General features: G+C 42.7%; 1 protein-coding gene across 7 annotated transcripts in view; it reads right to left on the reverse strand.

Annotated features, from left to right (window-relative positions):
• Positions 1-18,840, reverse strand: part of dicer1 (dicer 1, ribonuclease type III) — a 178,682-nt gene that overhangs the window by 140,775 nt on the left and 19,067 nt on the right. The window contains exon 1 of one of the 7 annotated variants that reach the window (XM_072494190.1): positions 977-995. The exons of 4 other annotated variants lie outside the window; for them this stretch is intronic. The gene's annotated coding sequence lies outside the window, so the exon portion shown is untranslated. Of the gene's footprint in view, positions 1-53; positions 73-297; positions 528-976; positions 996-18,840 lie in introns of those variants that run through there. 2 more of the 7 variants (XM_072494188.1, XM_072494191.1) reach the window with 2 other exon arrangements.

Consider the following 18,840-nt stretch of genomic DNA (forward strand, 5'->3'; position numbering starts at 1 on the left):
AGAAAACAGCAAGCGTAACCTGCATTAGCATGTTAATAGCACACAGCACCTACTGGAACAAAGCATTCCTCCTGCAAACGGCCATCTCTCACATTCTGAAGGCCAAAGGCAGCTGCAGCTTCCCGTGTGGATGCCAAACAATGGAGCACAGTGAATGGTTACTGCAGCAATGAACGTGACCTTTGCAGTTTTGTCGTAGATTCCGGCACCAGCAGTCACGCAGCTAAGAGCAAAGAATTTAACCAAGAAGGGATTTTGTTTTTTTTAGTTCCACGGAATTAGGAGCAGACTACTCACCACAGATAAGTAGACGTACTGAATATGCTTCACCCTAGGAGCTCAGGAATTCAAGATAAAAATTATGCGCACATCACAATTCGCGCAAGCCTGCCTTAGCTACCTCTGCCACTTCACTGTCCCCGTCACTTTAAAACACAGGTAGTCAACATTCCAGACTAAAATCATAAATGCAAACTTGCGTAAAACAGGAGCACGAATGGTAACAGGGAAGAAAAAAAAAAAATAATCGAAAACTAGAAAAGGGGATGGGGGAAAATAAAAGCCACACGAGACAGCTGCTCCCTCTGCAGAAACAAATATGGCGGCAGACTGACCCCCAGTGAGTTTGACATTCAGCGTTCGACCAATTCCCAGCTTACAATTCAAAGCACACACTTCTCAACAATGAACCACTAATTAGCTGCTAGCTTTTGCTATTGTGGGCAACAATAACGCCTTTGAAATCTTTGGACAGTAATGCAGGATCATGCAGAATATTCACACAAACACACACTCATTCTCCTTAAGAGTAGCTGCATCAATGCCAACAACATTCACAATGCATGAAGCACAAAAATCCTGCTGCTTAATTAAGCAGCATGACGCTAATCACTTGTATGCAAAAATGTCCGAGAATTAATTGCATCAGGTTTAAATAGTACAATAGTGAAAGTCTGCAGGAGACGGATTTATTCACCTATTCCAGCTTTTCAGAATATACCAATGGCGTCCAATCTCAGCTAGTTGTAATAGATGGCATTGCTTGAAGCATGTGTGCACAACCTCTGCAACCTTGGGGTGAACTACATCCTCCTTGGAACACGGGGAGCTAAACAGACGGTGTATTCAGTTACCAAACAATAACCCTTTTTTATATTCTGTATTTGCATTGAAATACTGTATTGTGCTAAACACAACCTCTCATCAGACAGAGCAAAGACTAGTTTTATATGGTTTTAGAGAGCTGCATTTTTAAGATAGCACCCCTAGTGTAAAATCAACTATAATGACACCAGAACACATCAATTCTTTTTTGTTGTATGAGTGAGACGGTTTTGTCAACACATCAGTGTCCTTGGCTTCAGTGTGCTGGACTTTTTATTCAATTGTTACAATAAAAATGGGAATCTGGGTCTGGGTCACTCTTTTCCCTTCTCAAATTAGGCTCCATTAATTTTAGCTTCATGAAAGTCACAAGCTAAACACAGAATGCAGAGATATTTTGTAAGATGTGGAAAGTCATTTTTAACTGGGGAGCCAATGTACACCATCACATTAGAACACTGTACCTCTAATTTCTTCACAAAGTGAGCACTTGGTCTCGAAAAGGGACAACACTGGTGTTGCCCCAGACAAACATCCTCCCCACTGCTGCCTGACTAAAAATTTCAGAGCAGTATGCCCAGGTGGACAATGCTGATGGGGAGAAGAAAGAGTAAGATGAAAGCGAGAGAAAAAGAGAATGTTGGTAAAAACAAAAATTCCTCAGTAAGTCACCAATCTTGGAACTCCCTTCCCAACAGCACCACGTGGATTGCAGCGCTTCTCGGCGGAAGCTCAGCACCTCCTCCATTAGTGATGGGCAATAATTACTGACCTAGCCAGCAATGTCCATATCTCTTGATAGAATAAACACACACCTTTCTGAAAAAAGTCTCAAATGTCTTAACAAACAACTTATTGGGACACCAATAATGGCACAAATGCAAAAATCCATAAAATGTTGATTCTGTTGAAAGAGCTAGTGCATATTTTTCCTCACTCTCAGGTACTTCTTCACTATCCAGTTGTTCTTGCATGAAATAACAGTGACACAACATGGTGCAATGAGATCTGGTGTACAAATCCAAGGTTCCTTACACAAACATCATATGGAAGAAGCATGGAGTGTATGCCATGAACATTGTCCTGAAAAAGGATGGCAAACCTGACGGTAACTTATAATAATAATAATCTTTGTCACAAGTAGGCTTACATTAACACTGCAACGATGTTACTGTGAAAATCCCCTAGTCGCCACATTCCGGCACCTGTTCGGGTACACAGAGGGAGAATTTGGAACGTCCAATTCACCTAACAGCACGCCTTTAGGGACTTGTGGGAGGAAACCGGAGGAAACCCACGCAGACACGGGGAGAACGTGCAGACTCCACACAGACAATGACCCAAGCCGAGAATCGACCCTGGAACCCTGGCGCTGTGAAGCCACGGTGCTAACCACTGTGCTACCGTGCTGCCCACATCCCCCTGCAGCTAGAACCTCTTGGGGCAAACCTGCTTTCTGTCCTTTCAGACTCAAGTTAAGGTAATGCAAACTAAAATTAAAATCCGTGTCTAAAGGGCAAGATCCAGTTGCTCCCATTAAATATTTGATTGCGTATAACACTTCCAGTAAAAGAAAAAAAGGTTTAACACACCAGCACTGCCCCAATACTGTGCTTAGCTGAAATGTAAAGCACACATGATGACGGATGTGAACTTAATGAATTGCGAAGCTTTTATCACTTGTCCAATAAAATTATCCAACATAATTTCACCAATATTTCAAAAGGAGTTCTGCATGTCCTGGTAATAACTATCAAAAAGAAACAAATTAGTTTCATGGTACCAGTTATATAATGTTCTCACTTCAGGTGCCATTCAGCAACTAATCTTTCTCCATCATCACACCACCTGTACTGCATGCTGCACAACAATCAGACTTAATTGTAAATCTTGTTAAACGATGAAGAATCAGCAAGAAGCTAAATATTTAAATTCAGAATAGAAAAATAAAGTGCCAAAAGGATCATCACTTGGTCCTCTGGTATTATTTTGCACCATCATTTTGCACCATCAAGTCAAGGCCAAAGAAAAATACACTGCTACAAACTCCCCATCCTCCCCATTACAGCAGTGCAAAACCGTTACCATTTAATGGGTACTACCTTAGTCAGCCTTCAAACATTTGGAACATAAACTAACAGCAAACCATGTACACACCAATCACTGCACATGTGTGAACCAACATGAGCATACATAAGTGAACTTGCATTCCACAGCTAAATTAACGGAGATGGGGCAGCCGTAAATATTGGCCCATGAAGTGATTTTACACAAAGGTGTATGATACAAGAGTGTTATTATTATGCATCTTATTTAAATCCATTGATGATGTCATCAGTAAGTGCCGTGACGTCATTAACTCCTGTTACTTGTGTACATTCGTATTTAACTGTCGTTAGTTCTAATTTTCTGTTACTGTTATTTTGATGTTTAACTAGCTGCTCCTGTTTTTGAGTCCAAACTCTATTCAAAACGTCACTATTTTTATATATTAAAGAGTAACTTTAACTTTAAGATTAATGTGTTTGACCACTTTTTGTGGTCAAGTTACCACATCGTTTTGGCGAGAAGAATAAAAATTATCGAATTTCAGCAAATTCAACACAAAGTTTTGCTAAGTTTACTGACAAAGAACAAAGAAAAGTACAGCACAGGAACAGGCCCTTCGGCCCTCCAAGCCTGTGCCGACCTAAACTGCCCGTCTAAACTACAATCTTCTACACTTCCTGGGTCCGTATCCCTCCATTCCCATCCTATTCATATATTTGTCAAGATGCCCCTTAAATGTCACTATCATCCCTGCTTCCATCACCTCCTCCGGCAGCGAGTTCCAGGCACCCACTACCCTCTTGTGTAAAAAAAAAAAAAACTTGCCTCTAAACCTTGCCCCTTGCACCTTAAACTATGCCCCCTAGTAATTGACCCCTCTACCCTGGGAAAATGTCTCTGACTATCCACTCTGTCTATGCCCCTCATAATTTTGTAGACCTCGATCAGGTCACCCCTCAACCTCCGGCGTTCGAGTGAGAACAAACAGAGTTTATTCAACCGCTCCTCATAGCTAATGCCCTCCATACCAGGCAACATCCTGGTAAATCTCTTCTGCACCCTCTCTAAAGCCTCCACATCCTTCTGGTAGTGTGGCGACCAGAATTGAACACTATACTCCAAGTGTGGCCTAACTAAGGTTCTATACAGCTGCAACATGACTTGCCAATTCTTATACTCAATTCCCCGGCCAATGAAGGCAAGCATGCCGTATGGCATGACGGAAGACAAGTTAGCAGCACAATGCAATGTTTGGGTCTACCAGCGCATTTGTGAAAGAGAGGAAGAACTGGACTGAAGATGTCGTTGGACTACTTTTTCCTGGCAAATGAGATTTCAGACAAGGCCAGAAAGGGTTAAATTCTCCTAAGTGTGCTTGGGGCGAAGACTTACAAGCTAGAGAGGGGGGGGGGGGGGGGGATTTAATTTGCAGATTTAGTTACATTCGTTTAGAATCTCCACAATCCCAAGCCCTCAGTAATTGTACCTTGTTTTAAATTCCAGTCATTTTCGGAAAACAGTCAGTCTGTAGTTAACTTTGTTGCTGAACTGCGCCAGCTCTCTGAACATTGAGCGTTTGGGCCAGTTTTGGAAGACATACTTCAGGACAGACTAGTTATTTGGGAAAAGCCACAATTACACTTAAAGCGGTTCTAGAAATTTCTCAGGACATGGAAATGGCTGCCAATAATGTAAAAGATATTCAGAAAGCCAATGGCAGCATGCAGGCAGGTACACTGCATCAAACAGAAAAAGCTGTAAGTAAGAAAAGTGGTGTGTTTTAGGTGTAGAGGGTCACACTATGTGAATCATTGTAATTTATAGAAGCTGTTTGTCAGCAGTGCAAAAAGGGGCATTTAGCGAAGTGGTGCCAGGGTACCAAGAGAAACTTGATGGCTGAGCAGGGAACTTCAAATGCAAGGAAACCTCAGTCAATGGTGCATTGCTTGGAAAGCTCAGACAAGGCAGAGGAGCACAACTACATCATGTTTTAATATGAGTGATTGGCACGCAGCCTATTTATGCTACAGTGGAGGTCAATGGGCAGAAAATCAAGATGTTGGTGGACACAGGGGCTTCTGCATCAGTAATCAGTGAGGAGACCTTCAGGAAGATTTGGGGCTCTAAGCAGGCACCAGACCATATTCAGGCAGGAATCAATCTTTGGACATACACCGGAAGACTACATCATTGCTTGGAACATTAGAGGTAGACATTTCATAAACAGCCAAGAAGCAAGATCACGGTTTCTGGTAGTAAAGGGCAAGAGACTAGTTTAAATTGAACTGGGGTGAGGTAAAGCACACTAATGTGACAGAGGACATTGTTCAAAAATATCCTGAAGTTTTCAAAGACAAACTGGGTACGTTGCAGGGCACTGCAGTTAAATTGTTCGTAGATCCTCAGGCTACTCCTCGCTTTTCAACCAGAGGACAGTGCCCTACGCCATGAAAGGAAACGAGGAATTGGAGTGGCTGCAAAGGCTAGGAATCATTGCGCCCATTCAGTTTTCACTTTGCGCAGCTCCAATGGTTCCGGTTCTTAAAAGTGATGGTATTGTGCACATGTTGGGATTACAAACTTACCATTAATCAGGTTTCCAAGCTGGATGGCACGGTGGCACAGAGGTTAGCACTGCTGCCTAAAAGCGCTGAGGATCCAGGTTTGATCCCGGCCCTGGGTCACTGGCAGTGTGTAGTTTGCACATTCTCTAGTGTCTGTGTGGGTCTCACCCCAAATCCCAAAGATGTGCAGGATAGGTGGATTGGCCACACTAAATTGTCCCCTAATTGGAAAAAAATTGAATTGGATACTTCAAGTTTATTTTAAAAAAAATCAGGTTTCCAAGCTGGACGCTTGCCCGATGCTGAGGGTAGAAGATCTGTTTTCACCCCTTGCAGGAGGCGCGACGAGACGTGACGTTTTCAAAACTGGACATGAGCCAGGCCCATCAACAAATCTTGCTCGACTATTTGAGAAACAGTACGTGACCATTAACACGCATCAAGGGTAGTTCAAGTATACTTGTTTGGATTCTGGTGCATCCTCCAGTTTGGTGATCTTCCAAAGGACGATGGACCACCTTTTAAAAGGCGTTCCTCATGTTGCAGTCTACTTACATGACATTTTAATTTCGGGAAAGACTGAGGAGCAACACTTCAGCAACCTGGATCGAGTTCTAAAAAGGTTTTCAGAGGCGGGATTGCATCTGAAGTGGAGCTAGCATATTTTTCAGGCACTGAGCATGGAGTATACAGGCCACAGAATCACCGCACAAGGCTAATCTCCTGTGGAAGGGAAAGTTTGAGCGGTTAAGGATCATGAGCTCAAGAATGTGGCCAAGCTCAGGTAAGTTGTAGATTTGATATGTTAAAATGTAAGTTTTTGCCAGACCTGTTTACTGTGTTGGCTTCACTGTACCTACTTCTGCACAAAGAAACAAAATGGAAGTGGTAGTCTGCACAGAAGGCGGATTAAGATGTGAAAGTGCTGCTGCAATCAAAAGATCTGCTAGTCCATTTTGATCCAGACGGGGAACTTCTCCTGTCATGCGATGCCTCGCCCCACGGCGTAGGGGTGGTATTTTCACATGTAATGGAAGTTACAAAAGTTCGGAGTCCAAAAAAAACATTGGTTTTGCATCTAGAACGCTGACAAAGGCTGAAAATGGGTATTCACAATTGGACAAAAGGTCTAGCTATCGCTTTTGCAATGAAAGATCCCATCAGTAGATTTATGGTCATTCGTTCACAATAGGTACCAACCACAAACCATTGATGAGCCTCTTTAGGGAGTCAAAATATATTCCTTCCATGGCCTCAGTAAGAATACAGTGCTGGGCGCTGACAGCATCAGTACAGCATCATGTACAGGGTAGGGAAGAACAATGCTCATGCAGACGTATTAAGTAGTCTTCCTTTACCGGATTTGCCAACCCAGGTTTGTGTATTTCCGAGACTATTTTCCGACTAGAGAGACTTGCCCAATCTCCAGTGACTGCAAACAAATTAAGCAACGGATGGACAGAGATATGATTCTGTCACAAGTTTGGCATTTTATCAAATATGGTAGGTTGAAGCCTTATGTGAGGTGCAAAGACAAGTTAGGTGTGCAGGATAGTCCCATTCTGTAGGGGTTGAGAGTGGTTGTTTCAACCCCTGGTCATTCACAAATGATGGATGAAATTAATGAAGCTCATCCAGGTGCTTCTTGAATGAAGAGTCTAGCCATACGTATGTTTGGGGGCTTAATATGGAACAGGATTTGGAGAACAAAGTGAAATCCCATTCTGCATGTCAATATAACCTTAAGTTGGTGTCACTAGCACCATTACATCCTTGGGAGTGGCTGACTGTCCTTGGTCAAGAATTCATGTGGATTTTGCAGGTCCTTACGTGGGTCACGTGTTTTTAGTCTTCGTGGATGCATATTCTAAGCAGCTAGAAGTATACATCATGAGCAACGTTACAGCTAAAGGAAGATACATCAAGTCTTTGCAACTCATAGGTTACCGGATTCTCTCATTTCTGATAACAGAACAATATTTACGAGTGAGTTGTTCCAAGGTGCGTACTGCATCTTTTCATCCAGCTTCAAATGGTTTGGCAGAGCGAGCTGTTCAGGCACTGAAGGGAGGATTGAAGAGGATGGCAACTGATACTTTAGGGACTGAGCGCTCGAGGTACTTATTTTAATTCTGTATCATATCACAAATAATGGGACTGTTACCAGCTGAATTATTGATGGGTAAAAGACCCAAGTCTCCCTGGATCTGCCACATCCAGATGTCAAAGCAAAATTGGGAAGGAGGCAAGAAAAGCAGGAGAGACGAAAGAGAAAATGCTGGAAAATCTCAGCAGGTCTGGCAGCATCTGTAGGAAGAGGAAAGAGCTAATGTTTTGAGTCCAATGACTTTTTGTCAAAGCTCTGACGTAGAAGGCATTAGTTTATTTGTGTCTCTTGTCTTTAAAGGGAATTAAAATTTAAGGACCGAGAAGGGTTAGTGTTATTATTATGCATCTTATTTAATTCCATTGCTGATGTCATCAATAAGCGCTGTGATGTGATTAGTTGTTGTTCCCTGTGTATATTCATATTTAACGGTCTGTAATTCTATTCTGTTCCCTGTTATTCCGATGTTTAGATAGCTGCTCCCGTTCAAATCCATACTGTATTTTAAATGTCATTTTATATATTAAAGATGATAATTAGCGCTTTTTGGAGGTCGTTACCTGTGCAGTAAAAAAAAAACTGAATGTAGAGAGCCACTGTCATAAATGATTTTGACCACAAACTTAGTTATTAATAGTTTCATTCTCAGGAGCTCAATCGGTGTTTTCATAGAATTTACAGTGCAGAAGGAGGCCATTCGGCCCATCGAGTCTGCACCGGCTCTTGGAAAGAGCACCCTACTTAAGCCCACACCTCCACCCTATCCCCGCAACCCAACAAACCCATCTAACCCAAGGGCAATTTAGCATGGCCAATCCACCTAACCTGCACATCTTTGAACGGTGGGAGGAAACCGGAGCACCCGGAGGAAACCCACGCACACACAGGGAGAACGTGCAGACTCCGCACAGACAGTGACCCAAGCGGGAATCAAACCTGGACCCTGGTGCTGTGACGCAACAGTGCTAACCATTATGCTACTGTGCTGCCCACGAAGGGCAATTTTGTAGTCGACATCATCCAAACAGCTGTTAAGTTTCTGAATGGCAACTCACTCATGAATCATTCTATTTTTATACAATTTCCTCCCATTGACTTTTTCATCCTTCACCAGTGACGAACCTACTGTTATGAGGATACCCACGTACCGTTTTTTTTAAATGCCAAAGTCAGAAAGAATTGCAGCACTGAAAAGATTTTTCAGCATTATCTTTAGCTGTGTATTATTAGTTTGTAACAAAAGAGTACATTGTTGGAACTGTGAAAACATCAATATATCCAAAGTATGCGGTCACAGAATGATTCACTACTGCTGCTATTGTAAGTGTCAATTCCTACCTGATTTATTACGGCCAGTATCCAAGAACACCTAGTTAAAAAAAAAAAAAAAGAGGTCCCTGGGATTGGTTAAGAAAGTCAGGTATGGTGACACACTCTATTTGGGCACACAAATCCAGAAGTTGCTCACATTTAGCTCTTATTTGTACACAATTGAAAAGGCGATTTGCTCTGGAGAACAGGGCTTTATCATTGTGTCTGCACTCCAGGATCATAGGAATAGTATTTTCCCAAAATTGTTCATTCTCACTGCAACGTTCAATAGTATAGACAGACTATCCGAAGACAGGGGGTATCACAGGCAAGTCCATTCCTGTCCTCAGGTAACAGTCACCGGCTCAAAATTGAAAGCAAGAACACAGGCATTTTCCCCAACTCCGAGATAGCCAAGTTAAATATAACACCGAATCTGCCATTTTCCCAGATCGCTGAACTCTTGCACAAAGTAGGAGTCAGACTTAGAACATTACAGCGCAGTACAGACCCTTCGGCCCTCAATGTTGCGCCGACCTGTGAAACCACTCTAAAGCCCATCTACACTATTCCCTTATCGTCCATATATCTATCCAATGACCATTTGAATGCCCTTGGGACATTCCTGCTCTGCAGGGTTCAGTCCCACGTGCAGTGCATTTGATATGAAAAAAATATTGTAGCATTAGCTTCAAATAGTACCATCAGATGTGTTATGGGCCAGGGCTTAGAAACTCCAGAGTGTATTATGAGGCTCACCTGACCTATAGCTTTTATGTTGAATTTGGCTAGGATGAGCACAAGAGCCTTCACTTCCAAGTTGTGACTCATCAGACTTTCTGGGCGCTTTTATTAAAGCAAAGTTTATTATAAGAATATAATTAACATATATAAAAGAAGTTGTTCTTGATTAAAAACCTGAAAAAAGACACACCAGCTACAGTAATCTATGTATATAACCCTTAATGAATCCCCTTTAGTAGCTGTTCCAATTCAATACAAAATCCAATAAACCAAAACCTTTTTCAAGGGCTGGTCCTTTCCTTGGGATCCAGCCTCCAACCAGCAGATTCAAAACTCCTTCCAGAAAGCAACTCTATCTTTAAAGTTAGCAAGGCAGTTTGCCACACCCAATGTGCTTTCAGTTCAGAACAGCTTTTAAATAAAAACAGGGAAGAGAAATGAGGGAAACATAGCTTCTCTCCTGCAGTCCAAAGCAACAAACCGAAACTGAAACCCAAAACACTAAATCCCCTCTCACCTGACAGCCACAGCCCAGCTCCACCCACAAATGACATCACTGAAGCAGTGCCACAAGCCATGTGGTAAGACCACACCTTTCTTAAAGGGACACTCACATGACAGATGGAACAATTGTTCACCTCAATGTGAGATGGTCACTGTGCTTATATAAATTAATACAAAAAAAAAAAAAATCAAAGGAGCAATGGTGAACAGCAAATACCATTATTGGTTCAACATAACAGAACAGTTACAAAAGATTATTTTTACAAGTTTACAGTGCAGAATATCAAATTTTCAACCGAAGCTCGACTTGACTGCTCCATTATAAATAGATGTTTATTAAAACTGCACAACGTATTCCTGTCAAGCACAAACATTCACAGCCTCAGAGAAGCCAGGAAAAAAGATTATTTTTGTAAGCAAAGAGCCAAGAAACTCACTGTGCTAATAAGTTGTTTTTGTACGTATTAGCCACTTACTGCAGCTAAAGAAATACTCAACATCTGCAGAAGTTATGGCGAAGCAGCTGGGCACGTTTGAACTCAGAATCCTATGACACTATCACTGGCAGTTTTAATGAAATGCATATCCAGAATAGCTGTTAAAAAATGCTGCTGTTTAAGAGGTGCCTAATTCTGATTGGGTGTAGAGAGGGGATCTATTTCCACTGGTGGGGAAATTCTGAACAAAGGGTATAACCTTCAAGTTGGAGCTAGGCTGTTTAAGGATGATGCTGTCACTTTTTCAGACAAAGGGCGGAGTGAGTCCAAGTCAAACTAAAATTTCAAAACTGAGATTTATAAATTCTTATTAGGGAGAAGTTTATACGATATAGAACCAAGATTAAACAGAGTAAAGATATAGATATGGTGAGTATAGTGGTTTTACTACTGGGCTAATAATCTCCTGGAGGCAGGAATTAGAACCCTAGCATGGCAATTTGGAAATTGGAGTTGTTTTTAAAATCTGGAATAAAATGCATCAATAATGGTAATGATGACCAGGAAGCGGTCAGATTATTGTAAAAATGCAAATCTTCTGAAGTCATACTGAACTCAAAATGTTTAACTGTATCTCTCACCACAGATGCTGCCACATCTGTTGAGATTTTCCAGCACTTTGTTTTTGTTTCTTCATTCATTAATATCCTCTAGGTAAGGAAGCTTCTGTCCTTCTCATTCTAGGCTGTATATATCTCCCAATCCACATCAATAAGGCCAGTTATCTGCCTCTGATCCAATCTGGACTGCAGTGTTTCAAGGCAGCAGCTTGCCATCACTTGTCAAGGGTAATAAATGCCAGCCTTACCCACAACCAATGAATAAAAAGGAGAATACATAGCAGCCATGATTTAATTGAATGGGAGAGAATGCTCAAGGGGCTGAATGTTTCTATCGACAGCCAATGAGCATGGGAGTGATGGATGAATGGGACTTTGTGCAAGTTACCATACAGGCAGCAGGGAAGCACTTAAGTTTGGAGACTAGTCCCAAGTTCAAATCTTTCTCCACAAGTTCCCCAAAGCTTAGTCTATCACGAATCATATCTCAGACTCAACTCAACTGAAAGGTGCATCACCCTCTTATTTCGCCCCAAAGAAGGTCAAACAAACCTCACCCACCATAAACTTTCTTTAGTATAACATTTCCATTGTCCCTATTTAGGAACCATTTTGTTCCAAACTGCATTTGAGATTCTTGAGCCATTCTCAGCTGTAAGCTGCAGTCTCATTTTGTAAAACAGCTAAAGACCATGAGAAGAGGCAACTAAAAATATTACTTTTGAAAGTCCAATTTTAATCTTTGAAAGGCAGGTAAATGTACCTTCTCAGCTCTCAGAAATACCCACAAAGCATTAGCAAAAGGATAAATATATCTCATTTAGTCATTTTCGTTGGCAATTGTCTCTGCGTTCCTTAAAAGATGCAACGGACTCTGCTTCAGCCACCCCCATGACAAAGTATTTCACAAATTCTTAACAATCCTTGAGTAAAAGGATTTCTGCTAACCTCTAAACGCGAAAATGAAGGCCTGTCATCAAGAACCAAAATTTCTGTAGTCAATGTTTCCTATACGGTCAACAGAGAAATGTAATAATGGGCCAGTAGATTAATAATGTACAATAAAACCAACTGCCAAAAGATAAGTGTGTGTGGGTCCATTATTAAATTAACCTTGATAATAATAATCGTTATTATCACAAGCAGGCTTACATGAAGTTACTATGAAAAGTCCCTAGTCGCCACACTCCGGCGCCTGTTCGGGTACACGGGGGGGGGGGGTTGGGTTCAAAATATCCAAATTACCCAACAGCACGTCTGTCGGGACTTGTGGGAGGAAACCGGAGCACCCGGGAGGAAACCCATGCAGACACGGGGAGAACGTGCAGACTCCACACAGGCAGTGACCCAAGCCGGGAATCAAACCTGGGACCCTGGTGGTGTGAAGCAACAGTGCTAATCACTGTGCTCTCGTGCCACCATGGTGTTTAACTGCTTAGCACTATTTTTAAGCTTGGTTAATCTGCTACTTCTTTGTCACTTTCACTATTCTTGCTGCACCATCCTACACAAGATATATGCAAATTTTATATTATTGATTATTTGGTAAAGGAGCTGCGATACAACAGGAACAGGTCAGTTAATTTACAACACTAAAGCTTTGCCACAATAGATTGGCATTTGCACACTGGCTGAAAACTCAATGCCAATTTGCGATGCTTAAATCATCTGCAACTAATCCCATCCCCACTGTCAATAAATGGACTTTTCAGATTAAGGACAAAAAAATGATTTTTTTCCCCCCATGCCCTCTAGGATACTTTATTCATATTTGGTGACTGTCTGGTGATGGTCATACTGTGTGTACACTATGAATTCTGATCACAAGAGCTCTTTTCTGCTTACTGGTTAAGGAGCCAGAGTGAATTTATCGCATATGCCCAAGATCATTTCAAGGCCACTGCCACTGGTTTTTATGTTCTCCTTGATTGAATCAGGGATGGTTAATCACATTACTCAGTTAACGTGAAAATCTCTGACATAATTAACAGTTCAACCACATTTTAGCATGTCCAGGGTTCCCCAGCCGCCCAGGGTTAATAATCTGCATTTGTTTTTGAGATTGAATATTGAAAATTGTTGTTTTGTTGACCAGATGCAGTCTGAGCATCATTACGTTTCCAATCAGGACAATGATAGGGATGGCACTGTTGGGCATCATGCCTAAAAGATAAGAGGAAAATGTCAACCAGCATCCACACCAATGGCTATCCAGTGGGCCAGGCTGGAACGTTTGTGCATCCAATGACGGGTTAAGCTCAGCTAGAATTTCCCCACCAGCAAGCAGTTCTCTGATACTCAGTTTTGAATCTCATGCACACACTGGTCATTTGGGGGCGGTCTCTCTCGCCAACACAAGAAGCATGGAACAAAGGAACAAAAGTGTGAATAAGGCACATCTGTTCTGGGCTTTAGAAATAGTGGCATTTAGTACAATAGCAAGGAAGTTATGATAGGCTTTTATAAAATACTTGTTCATCCTCAACTGTGGTACATTATGTCCAATTCTGCACATTGCATTTTAGGAGGGACACAAAGGCTTCAGAGAAGATGCAGAAAAGAAATTGCCCCTCAATTAGAAAAAAATTGGGAACTCTCAATTATTAAAGAAAAAAAATAGATTGGAAAAGCCACGATTGTTCTCCTTAGAGAAAAGATGATTCAGAGTTGATTTGATAAATGTGTTCAAAATCATGAGAAGTCTGGACAGAGATGGAAAGAAACTGCTCCCATTGGGGGAAGGGTCGAGAACCTGTGAACACTGATTTAAGATAATTTGCAAGAGAACCAAATTTGGGGTGTGTTTAGGATTTGAAATGCATTGCCCGAGGGGGTGGAAGCAGATTCAATTAAAGTTTTCAGAATTAAATTGGATAATTTCCTTATTTAAGGGGGAAAGGTGGGGGAGGAGGGGTGAGAGCAGCTAAATTGCTCTTGCGGAGAACCAGCATAGACTAGACAGGGTGAATGGCCTCCCTCTGTGCTGTAATCATTCTATGATTCATTATATGATTCTACGCCATATAATGGAAGGGGTTTGCAGTGAGAAGGGAATATCAATGGCACAACCCTTCGGTTTTTAAAAACAGGGAAGAATAACATCTGGCCAGTAATGAAATTAGATTTATTTCCATACGTAATGCGGACTATAAATCACTTGGGACTTTGTCACTTCTGTGTTGTCGTTTCAACACGTGGGTGGAGATATTTATGATCCTAGTGCTAGCCAGGACATATTTTCCAGGTATATATAGTGGCCCATTGTAGGTCACTGCAATTGATTACCACAAGCGCCTCACATTTATACTTGGAAATCTGAAAAACATGTATAGAAAAACTTTTCTTAGGAACTACTTTGCTCTGACAGTCCTGTCTAATTCCAAAATGATGCACAAAATCCAAGACATCAATATGTCAACATGGCAGTCATTTCATCCTCCACCATTAATATGCTGGCTAGACAGAGGATCCTCAGGGAGGAAAGAAATGCATAATCCATTCTACTCCTTATGACAGCTCTGATATGGCTAATGAATATCTTTTAAAGAGCCGTTTGTTTTAATCTTTAAAATGCTGAACGCATATACATCCACATTTAGCCTTGGGAAAGCACAGACATTTTGAGATTCAGAACAAAAGACAGTTATTTTCATTTTGCTTAGATGTGACGTTATTTCGCAGCTTTAGCACAAACAAAGCGGATAGATTTACTTCACAATATTAATTGGCTATCCAAGCACTGAAAGTGTGTCAGGGATATTTTCTAATAACAATAGTGCTGCCAGTCACACAGTCTGCAAACTGCTCTCTATTGGGATATTACTTTAAAGTGGCCTGCGGTGTTCAATTTCCTCTGTCAGGGTAGAGGGACTCTGATTTTCACGTGTTTCATTGACTAGTTTTTGACGCAGATTTAATAATAATAATAATAATTGCTTATTGTCACAAGTAAGCTTCAATTAAGTGACTGTGAAAAGCCCCTTCATACCAAAAGGAACAAAAAGAGGAAGTGGAAAAGGTGAGGGAAAAATCTAAGAGCATGACAAATGAATACCAGGTTATCACACACATAACCAGAGGTGGTCTTGTGGTGCAGTGGGCATCCACATCTGAGCCAGACGTTCCACGTTAAAGTCCACTCAGCAGCCATGGGAAGATGCATTCATAATGCAGCCAGACAGATTGATCAACAACTTGTAAATCTTCTGAAAAAGAGACATGCCATCAAAACATTTTGTCTTGCACTCATCAGGATAGCTCAAGAATATTCCAACCGTAAAGAGGGAGTCATATCCTGCTTCATTCGCAGGGCAATGCCTTGACTAATCAGAGTCGACCTGTGCGGTTTAAATTTGAACAAAGCTGGACAGTTAACTGTTCCGTGCTGCATTCTTCATGGCATCATCTCCACCAGAGTTCACTTGCCAAGCAATCAGCACTCTCTTCTCATGTAATGTAAATTGTTGCTCCCCCGTTAAGAGTGGAAAATTTAAGCTGTACTCATGAGTATCTGATGAGTATTAGACGAACGGCTTTGACAGCGTGTCTCTTTTTCAGCATTACACAAGTTCTGTACCACTAAACTTGTAAATCTTTCCAATATAGCAGCATTATATTTTAGTATTTCTACTCTTATATAGGATGAAAAGGTTACCACACCATAGGTTAATTAACCAGCTAGTCAGACTTTATTAGAGAAGTGTTGCTTGCTTACAGTCTAAGGGAAAGAGGTAAATCTCCTGTGTCTCAGATGATGTTACCTCAATCATGTGATATGGCACAGATGCATTGGTTTGGAAGCATCCCTCCCCCTTTACTGCAGTACGGCAACTAATATGAACTCTTAATATAAACAATTATTTTACCAAATATCAGTATACAAGTTATATACATCAGTATGAGAGGCTTTTAGGTGGATGTCAGTTCCGCTTAGGCAGAATCAGTTGTTCAGGAGTCTCGCTAGTCTGTTCACCACTTGGCTCAGGCACATCATCTGATAAAAGTTGGTTCTTCTCCAGACGATGTTGGTTCAAATGGTGCAGAACAGTCATTATTCTAGGTCCAGGGACTTCCCAACCTTGAGTGCCAGTGTTGGCCTTTCAGATACTCTGCAAAGTCTCTTTTTGAAGCGAGGATTTGATTGGTGCACCTCCTCCAAATTCTCTTATCATCGGTTTGCACCATATACTCGTTGCAAGTGTTGTGGCAGGTCAGTGTGGAGTTTGCACGTTCTTCCTGTGTCTGCGTGGGTTTCCTCTGGGTGCTCCAGTTTCCACCCGCCTGTGAGGGCCACAAAGAATCCAGCACAAGTTTGTAGAGTCAAAGAGAAGTAACTTTAATTACAACAATATGCACACAGTAGCAGTAGTTCACTACTGCTTCCTTCTCTAACTAGTACCACACTGGCCAGCTCTATTTATACAGCTGCAATTACTAGTGATTGCCTTCCTGCTACCCCTCATTGGGGGAGTTCATATTCACCAAATGTCATGGGGTAACCAGCCAATAGGATCCGGGCAGGGATCCCTCCCCCCCCCCACCCCCCTCCCCTCCCAAAGTCCGAGGAATCAGCTGAAGACCCTAATGAATGGGGGGAGGGGGGGCGGGTTCGGTCTCGTTTTACAGCAGGCTGGGCGTCATGGTATGAGTCGCCAGATTGGGCAGCGTATAATGAGAATGCCAATGGTGCTTCGGAGACGAACGGCTCAATAGCTGCTAGTCCGGGGGCTTTGGAACCGAGGGCTTCCCCTCAGAGACGTCCTGTGTGTCCATCTCGGAGTCGGAGTCGAGAACTTCAGCCATCTCGGCGTCCCTATATCCGTGGGGTTCCGTAGCGACCCGAGCAGGCCTTGCGGTGCCAGAGGGTGATCTCGAGGATGAGCATTCACTGTACCCAAATCTGGTAGCTGCTGCGACTGAGAAGCGATATCCGGGGATGGGCAATCTGCGGAAGAGATGGTCCTCTGGATCGAATGTGGTCCAAATGCTTCCATTGAATAAGACCCTGGGCTTGCACCTGGTAAGAGATTGGCCCCGTTCGAAGGATAACACCAGAGACCCATTGAGCACCAACAGCAAACCTGCGAACACCCCGTCACCGGGTGCAAACTGTCGCTGCTGTTTCTGATTTCAGCGTACTTTCGCGCCAATGTCCGAAAAATCAGGTGGGTACAAAGTCTGCAGCCCATTAGAAGTTCCGTAGGAGTCACGTGTGGAGTGGTCCTATAACAAAACAAAAAAAATAGCCAGTCCAGTGTCCCATCAACCCGGAAGACCGTTTCTTGAGGCCCAGTTTTAACATCTGCACTGCACGCTCCGCCAACCCATTGGAAGCCAGGTGGTAAGGAGCTGTGCGAATAGGCCGTATATTGTTCATCTTCATGGAACCTGCAAACTCCTCACCTGTGAAGGAGTGCCATCATCAGTGAACAGCTCAGGAAGGCCATGTATGCTAAAAAATAAACTCATCTTCTCTTTTGGTTGCACGGGATGTTGTTCCCACCCTCCTATGTACCTTGAGCCACTTCGATTGGGCATCAATCAATAAGAGGAATATGGATCGTTGTAAAACTGCTGATGCTCTTGGCAAACGGAGCAGTGTTGAGCCACCTTCTCAATGCCGGCGTAGAGGCCTGGCCACCAGACATAACTCTGCGCCAACATTTTCATTCGTGTCACGCCAACATTTTCATTTTGGTCACAACCGGATGACCATTGTGAAGGTTCTTTAGTATCAGCTCCTGCCCTTTATCTGGGACAGCTTGGAGGAAAATGCCTGCAACTTGCCAGGGAGCTGTTTATGCTGCCCTCCATATACAAGACAACATGCCGAACCTTGGATAGGACCGGGTCTGTCTGGGTCCACTCATGGATCCGTGATGCCATGACAGGCAACGGGTCTATAAAATTCAGGGTTGCGACCACCTCACCTGTCATGGGGGTTGACAGGGGGGGCCGGTCGACAAAGGCAACCGGCTCAGCTCATCGGCTTTCGCAATCTGGGTCCCTGGTTTATGCTCCGAAGAATACCTGCACGCAGCGAGCAGCAAAGCCCAGCGCTGGATCTGTGCAGAAGAAATGGGCGGAATTGGCGTATCCTCTGAAAAGTCCAAGTACAGGGTGTTGATTTGTCATGATAGTGAAGTGGCGGCCATAAACATATTGATGGAAGACCACCGCCATGCCCTCCTTTTAAATCCGCTCGTACTTATTTTCCGCTGCAGTCAATATGCGGGAGGCGAAAGCTATTGACCACTCACATCCGTTCTCTATCTTGTGGGACAGGACGACCCCACTCCCATATGGGAAGGCATCACACGTGCCGAGTCAAGGCTTTGCAGGATTCATAGTGGGTTAGTAATCCAGACGATGACAAGTGTTTTAACCACTGAAAAGCAGTT

This window comes from Scyliorhinus torazame, chromosome 2 (genome assembly GCF_047496885.1).
Source record: "Scyliorhinus torazame isolate Kashiwa2021f chromosome 2, sScyTor2.1, whole genome shotgun sequence".
Taxonomy (NCBI): domain Eukaryota; kingdom Metazoa; phylum Chordata; class Chondrichthyes; order Carcharhiniformes; family Scyliorhinidae; genus Scyliorhinus; species Scyliorhinus torazame.